The sequence below is a fragment of the Equus caballus genome, chromosome 10, assembly GCF_041296265.1.
Source record: "Equus caballus isolate H_3958 breed thoroughbred chromosome 10, TB-T2T, whole genome shotgun sequence".
In the NCBI taxonomy this organism is placed as follows: domain Eukaryota; kingdom Metazoa; phylum Chordata; class Mammalia; order Perissodactyla; family Equidae; genus Equus; species Equus caballus.
Genome location: NC_091693.1, coordinates 48,878,864 through 48,889,978, shown reverse-complemented (window position 1 = coordinate 48,889,978; position 11,115 = coordinate 48,878,864).

The window sequence follows — 11,115 nt, the reverse complement described above, 5'->3', positions numbered from 1 at the left end:
TAAGATGGAGAAGACCGCAGGAGGCACAGATTTAGGAGCTGGAATCAGGTGTTCGCTTTAAGACATATACATTTAACATACCTAAGAAATATACATCGGAGATGTCAAGCAGGCCACCGAACATGTGAATCTGGAGTTCAGAGGAGAGATCTGGCTGGAGATGTACATTTAGGAACGTACATAGTATTTAAAGCTACAGGCTGTCTAAGATCATCTGAGGGTAAATACAGAGAAGGGAAAACATTCTGAGAACTGAGCTCTGAGGCACCCCATCCACTGAGGTCAGGGAGATAAGGAGGCACTAGCAGAGGACACAGAGGAGCAGCCAGTGAAACGGGAGGAGAAATAAGAGAGCGTGGTGTCTTGGAAGTCAAGTGAAGAGAGTTTCAAGGAGGAGACAGAGATCAGCTGGGCAAATGCTGTTAAGAGATCAGGTAAGATGAGCCCTCAGAAGGGACCGCTGGGTTTAACATCAAGGACCTCACAGGTGCCCTTGACAACAGCAGCGGTGGGGGTGCAAACATGATTGGAGCAGGTTCAAAAGAGGATGGGAGGAGAGAATTGGAGAGAGCATGTACTGACAGTGCTTTCCAGTTCAGTTTTAAAGGGAAGCAGAGGTAGGGCAGCAGCCAGATGGGAGATGTGGAATCAAGAGGTAAATGTTGTCATGGGTCAGGATGAGGATATCTAGAACATGTTGATGTTCGTGATGGGAATGACCTAGGAGAGAGGAAAACTTGACAATGCAGGGGAGAGAGGGATAACTTCTGAAGCAATGTCTTTGGGTAGGTGAGACAATACTGTATCTAGTTCCCAAGTGCAGATGCTGACCTTGGACAGGAGTTTGGACAGTCTATGAATGCCAACATGTGGGAAGGCAGAGGATTTGGGAGATGTAGTGGTGGGAACATGTAGAAGACTTTCTTTTCTGGTTGCTTGTCTTTTCTTAGGGAAATGGGAGGTAAGGTCATCAGCTGTGCCAGATTTGAGGAGAGAAGAGAAAGTGTGAAAGAGTTGTTTTGGAGAACGGAAGAGTGAACGATTTAGAGAAATGTAATAGGATTACAGGCAGCGCTAAGGTCACCCTTGAGGTTAGTGGTCCTAATTTGATGTGAGCCACTCTGCATGGTTGGTGGTTTTCCTCCAGCCACGCTCAGCTGCACTGGTGCACAGGTGGAGCTGGGGGACAAGTGACTTTGCCAGAAGTTGGGGTTTTGCCTGGCAAGTTTGACGAGAGGAATGGTGTAGGTAGTAATGAATCATGGATAGAAGCTGACTAAGGACCGATAGGAGGATATTATGGACAGTGAAAAGGTTCTAGGACCAATGGAGTGTAGACTCCAGATGGAGGAGGAGTTATTGAAGTCAGAGCTGGAAAGGCAGGAGGCGGGGGTCAGAGAGTGGGATGCTTAAGACAGATTTTGAAGGAAACTCCCAGAAGAGCTCATTATAGAACCTTAGAGTTCAGAAGCTCCTCAGATCAAGTTCTAAATTTCCGAGTATAACGTATTTATAAGTAAAACTTTTGTTATATGCTGTAGGAATAGTTCGTGAAGAGAAGGTAGAAGCAGACAGTAATGAAGATGCCTTTGACAAAAGAAAGTGGATTACTAATCATTTCAAGCATGAAAGGAAAACAAACCAAATAAAGACAGTCAAAATCAAGGACACAGAGATGTATGTGGGAAAGGAAAAAAATGGGAAAGGGGTTTCTCCCACCCTTCAACATCATAGTGACTGATGTTGGGTGAAGAAATTTGAATCAGGGTTGAAAAGCAAAAATAGAAATAGCTGACATTGTTGATCCACGAGGGGACTTCCCACAGGTGCTATCAAGAATCATTAAAAATAACTGATATTTTAAGCGCCAACAGCACTTATTGGTGACATCAGTACTCATTTGGCTTGGCTGCCACATGTGATGATGAGGCCCAGTGTAAGGAGAGGGCATGGTCCCCTCCCTACTCAGTGGTCATTCCCTTCATGGGACGTCAGGTAACAGTTAAACCGCAGGATGGGCTGGAACAATAAACCACATTATCTGGACACACTCTTTCTCCAAACGCAGGTGTCTGAAAGAGCAGTGTGGGAGACCTGTGGCCACTCAAGGGAAACTCAATAAAAGTTTAGTTAACAACTTAGATTACAGACCTTTTTGTGGCTTATTATTTACTCTTGAAAATTATCATCTGTTGAAAACTTCAAATAAAAAAATAACCTCAACAGTGAATTCTTATGGTGGTGATGGTTGCACAACTCGGTAAAGAAACTAAAAGTTACTGAACCGTACAGTTAAAATGGATGAATTTTATGGAATGTAAAACTATACTTGAAGAAAGTTTAAAAAATTGAATTCATATTTATTAAATATTGTGATGATATATTTGAAAATTCAAGTCAAGGTGAAGCTCAAAGTAGTCCTCAGTGTTGATTTTTAAAATTATTAAATTAAGCAGCCCACCAGGGTAAGCTGTATGTAATAAAAGGAAAACCCACTGGAAAAGAATTAGGTTACTTATTATGTATTTCTAGTACTCGTTAATATAAACCAGAAGAGAAACTACCACATTGCTCAAGATAATAACAGGAGTTTGCGTAAGGCCCCAGAAAATTCCTCCCTTGTGACACTCCCTGGCCAGTTTGTACCAGGACTTCCTGGTAATGTCCAACCCATGTTGCCTACACGCTTCTCCTCAGCCTATTTGTGCTTGTCGCTGGGCTGGTTGTGCTTCGCTGCCAGGAGTGGAACAATTTTTAACACTGACGTAGGAAGACAGCTGGGAGAGAGCAGTAAATTTTGCTGACAGGAAAACGGCCAAGTAGGAACTTGTGTGTAGATCAGTCTGCTAGTTAGTCATCCTTCTCACCGATAAAGCCACATATCTGGAGTGTGACTGGAGCTCAGCTGGCCTGCTTTCCGCGGACTTTGGAAAGCCCTGAGGTGGAGCACCAGTGTGCTGAGGCGGGCCGCTGCCTCCTGATCTCTTTACAGCTATGGTTGTGTCACAATTTTCATGGCAGTGAGCAGTCACCGAATATTCCAGGCTTCTGCCTGTGTTACTAAACCTTTGATATTTACTGCCAAACTGAGGTGCTTAAAACCCCCAGCAGTCGCAGGGGAACTGAAGTCTCCACTCAGAAGGTCTCCTCTCTGGAATAACTCACAACTCATGCCGAGTCCTGCCTACTCGCTTTTTCTCACATAATTCTCTCCGCTCCCTGCTGCAGCCATCGGCCTGTCCAAACCAGACCCCATGTGCCTTCCAGTCTTGGCTCCTGCTATGCCTTCCCGAGTGCCAGCTTAGAGGCAACCTCTCCTGAGTTCACACCCTAGCTGTGCCCCTTAAGCAAGTGTATGACTCAGGGAAGTTCCTTGACCTTCTCTGGAAAATGGGGCAATACTTCTCAGGGTGGTGCTTTGCTTGTAGATGCCCCATAACAGATAATAACTTCCCTGGCTATTCTAGGAGAATAAAAATTACATCACTTTCCTGTGAATGGGATGTACTACAATTAGCACTTAATTCTCTCTTGTATTTTTGCTCATTATTTCATGTGGCATTTGTCTTAAGTCCTCAGTTAGCCTAAACCCTCTCTGGGGAGAGAGAAAAGGCTTTATTCTTTTTTGAAGTCCTCTTAGAATGTCTACTCAAGTCATGGAGCAAGATTAGGTTTTGAATATGTTACAGTTGGGGGGCAGTTTAGTTTGTTGACGTCACTGTTTTCAGTTCCATTAGCTCGTGGTGACAGGATCAGACCAGGTGAGCAGGATGGAGAGCTGTTGAGATGGGGCTGCTGGACCTGAGTAACTGTGGGAGGCCACTGTGTGGGGCTTCTCTCCTTGCGTCCTAAGAGTTCAGTTTCTCAGAGGGTAGAAAGCCCTCAACTACATTGTCGATTGGAACAGAGGTTCTTACAGTCTCATCTGTGAAATTTCTATTACTCATCTCGATGACTGACATCTAGTTGCCCATGACAGAAAGTTGAGACATCCTTAACTCTTCCCTCTTTACCTCCCTCACACCCATGTTGACATTGCCAGCAAGACCCAGTAGATTCTACATCTTCTGTGACTCTTCATTCTGGCCCTTCTCTCCATTTCCACCTCCCAAGCTTTTTTTTTTCTTTTAAGATTGGCGCTGAGCTAACATCTGTTGCCAATCTTTTTTTCCTTCTTCTTCTCCCCAAAGCTCCCCAGTACGTAGTTGTATATTCTAGTTATAGGTCCTTCTATGTGGGATGCCACCTCAGCATGGCTTGATGAGCAGTGCTAGGTCTGTGCCCAGGATCCGAACTGGTGAAACCCCAGACTGCCAAAGCGGAGCTCTTCAACGTAACCACTTGGCCACAGGGCTGGCCCTCCCTCCTCCCTCTCCCCCGTCCCCCCACCCCCCGCCCCGACTCCCCACGCTTTAATTCAGGCTTCCATCATCTCTTATCTGGATCTTTATAAAAACGTCACAGCAAGTCTCCTTGTTGCTAAATTCACACCTCTGTAATTTACTTCCAAAATGCCGCCACAGTTATCTTTCTGAAACAACCATCTGATCAGGTTATTCTCCTTTCTAAAATCCTTTAACGATTCTCCATTATCGACAGGGAACCCCCTTCCCGCCATGAGTCCAGCACCCTCACATCCCTGTCTCCCTCTCCAGCTTTGTCTTCCCTCGGTCTTCCCCTCACGTCCTCACCTGAGTTATAACTCGCAGGCTCTGTGTTCATTCAGGCTTCTGGGCCTTTCAAGGTGCTGTTTTCTTGTCCTGAAATGCTCTTCTTCTTTGGTTTGTTTTTTTTTTTTTTTTTTTAGTGCAGCATACTGCTTTGGAGCAAAGGCTGTAGTCAGACGCCTTCGCTTGAATCCTGATTCCTCAGCTGGCCAGCCGGGACGCTTGGCAAGGTATTTAACCTCTTGAGCATTACTTTCCTCATCTGTAAAAGGCAGATAATGCACCACCACCTCCAAGGGCCAGTGTAAGACTGAATGAGAACTTACTCATATAGCAGTTAGCCAAGTGCCTGGCATAGAGCAAAGGCCCAAGGAAACTTAGCCATTGCTACCGCTTGAAATTCAAATGTCATTTTAAGTCATTGCTCTCTTGACTTTTATGGTAGACTAAATGATGGCTCCCCAAAGATGTCCACATCCTAGTCTCTGAGATCTATGAAGATGCTATTGTATAAGGTAAGGGAACATTGCAGATGTGATTAAGTTAATGGTCCTGAGATGAGAGAGTATCCTAGATTATCCAGGTGGGTCCGATGTAATCACAAGGGTCCTTAGCAGAGGAAGGCAGGATGGTCAGAGAGAGGAGGAGAGGGTAATGTGATGACGGAAGCAGAGATTGGAGTGATGCAGCCACGAGCCAAAGAACGCTGGCAGCCTCTAAAAGCTGGAAGGGGCAAGGAATGGATTCTCCTCTGGAGCCTCCAGAAAGAACCCGTCCTGTCAACACTTTGATTTTAGCCCTTGAGACTCATTTCTGACTTCTACCCTCCAGACCTGTAAGAGCATACATTTGTGTTGAGTTAAGCTACTGAGTGTGTGGCAATTTGTTAACAGCAGAAGTAGGAAACGAACACAACTTCCTAGAGATGATTGAACCCCATAGCATTTACATGTAGATATATAATTTTTAATTCATACGTCTTCCCCATTAGACTGTGTGTTTCTTAAGGGCTGCTGCTTCTTACTCATATTTGAAACCACCTCCTATCCCCATCTCTACGTACCTAGCACAATGCCTGCACATTCTCAAACTCCAATAAATATTTGATGAAGGAAAGATTATGGTTTCAAGTGTGATTTTTTGTTTTGGTTGCATTTAGTTCTTGTCAGAATGGAGGGACCAGCCATGGATGCTCAAATAACGTTCAGTCTCTGGCAAGCACAGGTCTGCGAGAGGTGTCAGGGGAAATGATGGAAAACAGGTCCGAGGATTGTTGTATAAAAAGACAGGTGACTGTATTTGAAGGAGTGCCTGGCCCTGGAATATTTTATATGATGAATATTTCATAGGGTTCTGGTCTCTTCCTCTCAAAGATATAATAGAGCTAGAAAAGATGCAGAGAAGGACACTAAAAATGATCAAGGGCAGAGAGAATCATGAGCGGTACAAATAGATAAAATTGTATATTATATTTTATATATATAATAAAATTTATATATATACAAAAAATTCCATTTGCAAAAAAAGTTAGTCTTAAACTCATAAAGAATAATCATGGATTATTTTCTCAAATCCTGAAAAAACAGAAATAAGTAACATTCCTTGAAGCTTGACAGCCCTTCCAACAAAAATGAAGGGAAAGATCTCTTTATATAGCATGCATTAAATTATAGAATCCTTTCCTCCACGAGGCTGTGCCTACTGGAAATGTAAATACCACAGGCAGAGCTGGATTAAGGGTCAAGTCAGTCAGGCAGTGCCCCGAGATGCCTCAAAGAGGTACAAATCATTGCTGAATACATTAGAACATGTCTGCTAACTCGGGTTTTCCACACACGGCTTCTTAAAATTTTACATCTGTAAAATGTGCCTGGCTCTGTTAAAATAAACGGTGCCCTTGAGTGGAATTTAAAGAGAAGAAAAACAAAAATCTCACCATTCAGGTTCATCTTCTTTGGCACGTATACCCCATGATCTTACCATACTGTCCAGGTTACGGAAAAGCTGTGGCCTCATCTAGTAAAGTGACCCTGCGCGCTAGGCAGTCAGGAAACGGTCCCTAGTGCCGGCATGCCTGGTCTGAGCGCCTCCCAGCTCCCATCACGCCTGACTCACCGTTTAAGCGCGCATCTCCTGTACCCAGTGTTCTGGCCCCTGGGAGGCAGGGACTAGAGCCCAGCTTTGAACTCTGGCTGGCAGGCTGTCAAAACTGGCTGCACCAACCCCTGAACCTGGTTCTGATTCTCAGCAGGCCCCTTCCCTTGAAACTAGACCCTATATCTAAGAATGCTGCTTGCGCCTCAGGTCCTCCTGATTCAATACCTCGTGGAGCCCCAGGCAATGGAGAGACCGGATTCCGGCTCCAAGTCGTCTCCTCCTTCCTGCGGATAGAGAGCTTGGCTGGACTTGTTTTAGGCTGGAGTTGTCTCCGATCATCCCCCGCGCCCTTTTGGAGCGCTCTAGCCAGTGACTCTGCCACATTGTTATCCCCTGCTCGCCTCCTCAGCCCAGGGGGACTTCCCAACGTGGTACTCACCTAGGGTTTTGCTCTTTACTATAAATTATGTATATACACACATATATTTTTAGTATATATATAAACACAAACTTTTCTTTGAGGTAGTTTAAATAAAGGGAAACAACTTCTGTCTCTCACAACCTGCCCCATAGTACAATTTTCAAAAGACAAATCATGTGGTGGGAGTGTGAAATGGTGCAGTCACTTTGACGAACAGTCTGGCACTTCCTCATAATGTTAAACCCAGAGTTACTGTTTGACCCAGCAATTTCACTCCTGGGTATAAACAAAACAAGAGAAACAAAAACATACATCCACCAAAAACTTGTACCCAAATGTTCATAGCAGCATTATTTATAGTAGCCAAAACGTGGAAATAACCTAAATGTCTATCAGCTGATGAATGGACAAAGTGTGGTATATCCATATAATGGAATATTATATAAAAAGGAATGACATGCTGATACATGTTACAATATGGACGAACCTTAAAAACATTGTGCTAAGTGAATGAAGCCACGCACACACAAAACATATATTGTATGATTCTATTCATATGAAATATCCAGGAAAAGGAAATCTATAGAGCTAGAAAGTAGATTTGTGGTTGGCTAGGGCTTGGGGCAGGGGGGAAGTGATGAATAGGGAGTGACTGTTTCTTTTGGGCATGATGAAAATGTCCTATAATTACATAGTAGTTACGGCTGCACACCTCTGTGAATATACTAAAAACCACGGAGCTGTACAGTTTAAATGGATGAATTGTACAGTATGTGAATTACATCTCAATAAAGCTGTTTACAAAAAGACAAAACATGGTTTTAAAGAAAATATTTCTGAAAAGTTTTGATTACACAAGAACTAATTCATTCTCATTATTAAAAAAATCAAATATTATGGATAAAGCTAAATTCTCTCTTGATAAACAATTCCAATCCCTTTCCCCTCCCGAAGATGAATAGCTGCTCATTCTTCCAGGCCTTTTCCTGATAGAAATATTTATTTTGTTGTGTGGGGTTTGTGTTTTTACTTTTATTTTGTCACACTGTATTTTATTCCGTATCTCGCATTTTCTACTTTTGAGAGCTTTCCTTGCCAGTCCACGTAGGTGGGCCTTATGCATTTTAGTTGCTGTATAGTGTTCCATAATATGGATAGACCGTAGTTTATTTAGCATTTTCTTACTGATGGACATTTAGGTTGTTTCCAGTTTTTCATTTTGCCACCAATGCTGGGATGAACACCCTTGCAGATGTCTCTTTGTGAACATTTCTCCTGGGTAGATGCTGAGAAGCAGGACAGCTAGATCATAAGATATGCACATTTTAATTTTAAAAGGACTGTCAAATTGCTGCTGATGTGGCCATCACAGTTTATACTCCCTCTGGCAGTGAGTGAGACTATCCATCTCCTTATCTATGTGTGTATATATATGTGTCAATACACACATAATATATATAGAGAGAGATATAGAGACATATACATATGCATATTTGATATAACACTTGATATAACAACCATTTAAACTTTGTCAAGCAAACTGGTGGGAAATGGATTCTTATTTCCATAATTACTAATGAAATTGAAATCTATTCATAAGATTGCCTTTTCTTTCCTCCTCTTTTCTATTGGAGTGTTTGCCTTTTTATTTTTGATCTCTAGTGGTTCTTTATATGTATTTTGTATGATAAATGCCTATGTAAATATCTATATCCATATCTATGTACATATACAAATATTTCCTACCTACTCATCACTCCATGGTTTTGCTTTTTGTGTTTTATTTAAGGCTTTCTCTCCCGCCAAGATCATAAACATATCATCTTGGTATGAAGTAGGGATTATTTTATTTTATTATTTTATTTTCCAAATGACTAGACAGTGTTCGCAATGCTATTTATTGAATGCTTTATCTTTTCTCTGCTGTTTTGAAACACCATTTCTTCACATACTAAATTCTTGTATCAATGCAGTTCTTAAGCTGATACATAGAAGTGAATCTGAAACCCGTGGAAGGAGGAAGTCAGGACAGGAAAACGGAATGGCCACCTGAACGGTCTGGCCACGGGAGTTCCCAGAGGGTAAGCGTGGGGACTTCCCATAGCTGGCACGGTACTTTTTAGAATTAGGCAAGTAAATTGGCAGCTAATTACTCCACATCCTAATAATATTGATTGATTTAATAATTGATCATGTCATTTTAGCTTTTTCTTTCCAGAATCTATAAAATAATGTTACCCCTTTTGGTGCAGAAAATTAAGGTCGGGATATTTATTCTTCAGCTCCCTTCCTGTGATATCCCTCAGGCTGCCGGTGTCCCTTAACTAAGGGTCAGGCTCCCCTCTCCTGGATTCTGGTAGCCTCCCTCTCCTGCCATCAGTCCTGGTCATTGCAGGATCTCCACACCTCTCCTACCCTTTGTAAATAGTTCAGTGATGTGCTGGGAAATAGCTGGGGGGGCAGGGGGAGCTGCTTAATTTGTAGCATTTGCCAATTGCTGTGGTATAAATATTCCCATGATGGCCCATTTCAAGCTACCAATGGGAAGTCACTGAACACGGAGTTGGGAGGAAATGCTAAGAATCAGCTTTTATAAGTTGTTATGATCCAGCTCCAACACGTCACTGAAATAAGCCCTTTGTAAATCAATTCTTTTTTAATTATCCTAATTTGAGTGTGCCTCCTGATTCCTGTTGGGCATCAAACTGATGCTGATACCATCCTGGAAAGGACTCTCTTTTCTATAGGGCTTAAATCTGGGTGGATGTAAGCCTGGAGCTTCAGAAGCTGTCTGAAAGTCAAGTCAACCAAGAGGAAGGCAGCGCTAAGGGACAGAGGAAGACAAATTCCTGGCGATATCATCCGAAGCCCTGAATACAGCCACAAGTGAACCGAACTGTGCCCTGGCCTCTTCAGGAACGCCAACTAAGAAATTCTCTCTCTCTCTCTTTTTCTTTTCTTGTTTTTGTTTATTTCTTTGTTTTTATTTATATTTTTGCTTAAGCCAGTTTCCGTTCGATTCTACCACTTGCATACAGATTTCTAAGGGACACAGTGGCGTGGCACGGTCTTTCCTGCCTGTAACCACTTTCCCCTTGATATCTGCGCTCCAGCTACGCTGGCACTCTTTCAGTCACTTCAAAGCTCCTTGTGCCCCTCTGCCATAATAGCTTTGCACGTTCTATTGTCTCTGCCCGGAACACTCTTCTGCCCAGTTAACTCCTACTCATCGTCTAGATCTCTGCCTAATGTCACTCTGGTCGTGTGTTACAACGTGGCCCCTGATGAATTACACCTTCTGGTATTTGTGCCCTTGTGTAGTCCCCACCCCTGGACTCCAGGTTGGCCCTGTGACCGCTGTAACCAATGGAATTCAGCAGTTAATGGTGCTGTGCCAGCTCCAAGCCTGGGCCTTGAGAAAAGCTGGCGGCTTCTGCTTTTGTGCTCTTGGAAGACTTGAGCCAACATATAAAAGATCTGATTCCCCCACTGGAGAGATCAAAGGGAGAGACCTGAGAGAAGCCCAGCTGTGTCCCAGGCTATGTGCCAGCTGAAGGCAGCCCCATGGGTGACCACCCACAAGCCCAGCAGAGAAACCGCCCAAATTACAAAATTGTGAACAAAAATATGGCTCCTCTTCTTTAAGACTGTTGCTTTGAGGCATTACATTTTGGAATCATTTGTTGTGCAGCAAGAGATAACCAGAAGAGTTGCCTCTAGAAAACTCCCCTAACACTCCTAGACGGAGTCAGTCCCCCACTAGACATGATCACTGTGCCATGCACATTTCCTTTACAACACACCACAATCCGTACGATACATGTAACTCAGGAATGGCTTTCCAGGCCGGCCCATGCCGAGTGGTGAAGTTTGCCCTCCACTTCGGGGCCCCGGGGTTCGCAAGTTTGGATCCTGGGTGTGGACCTAACA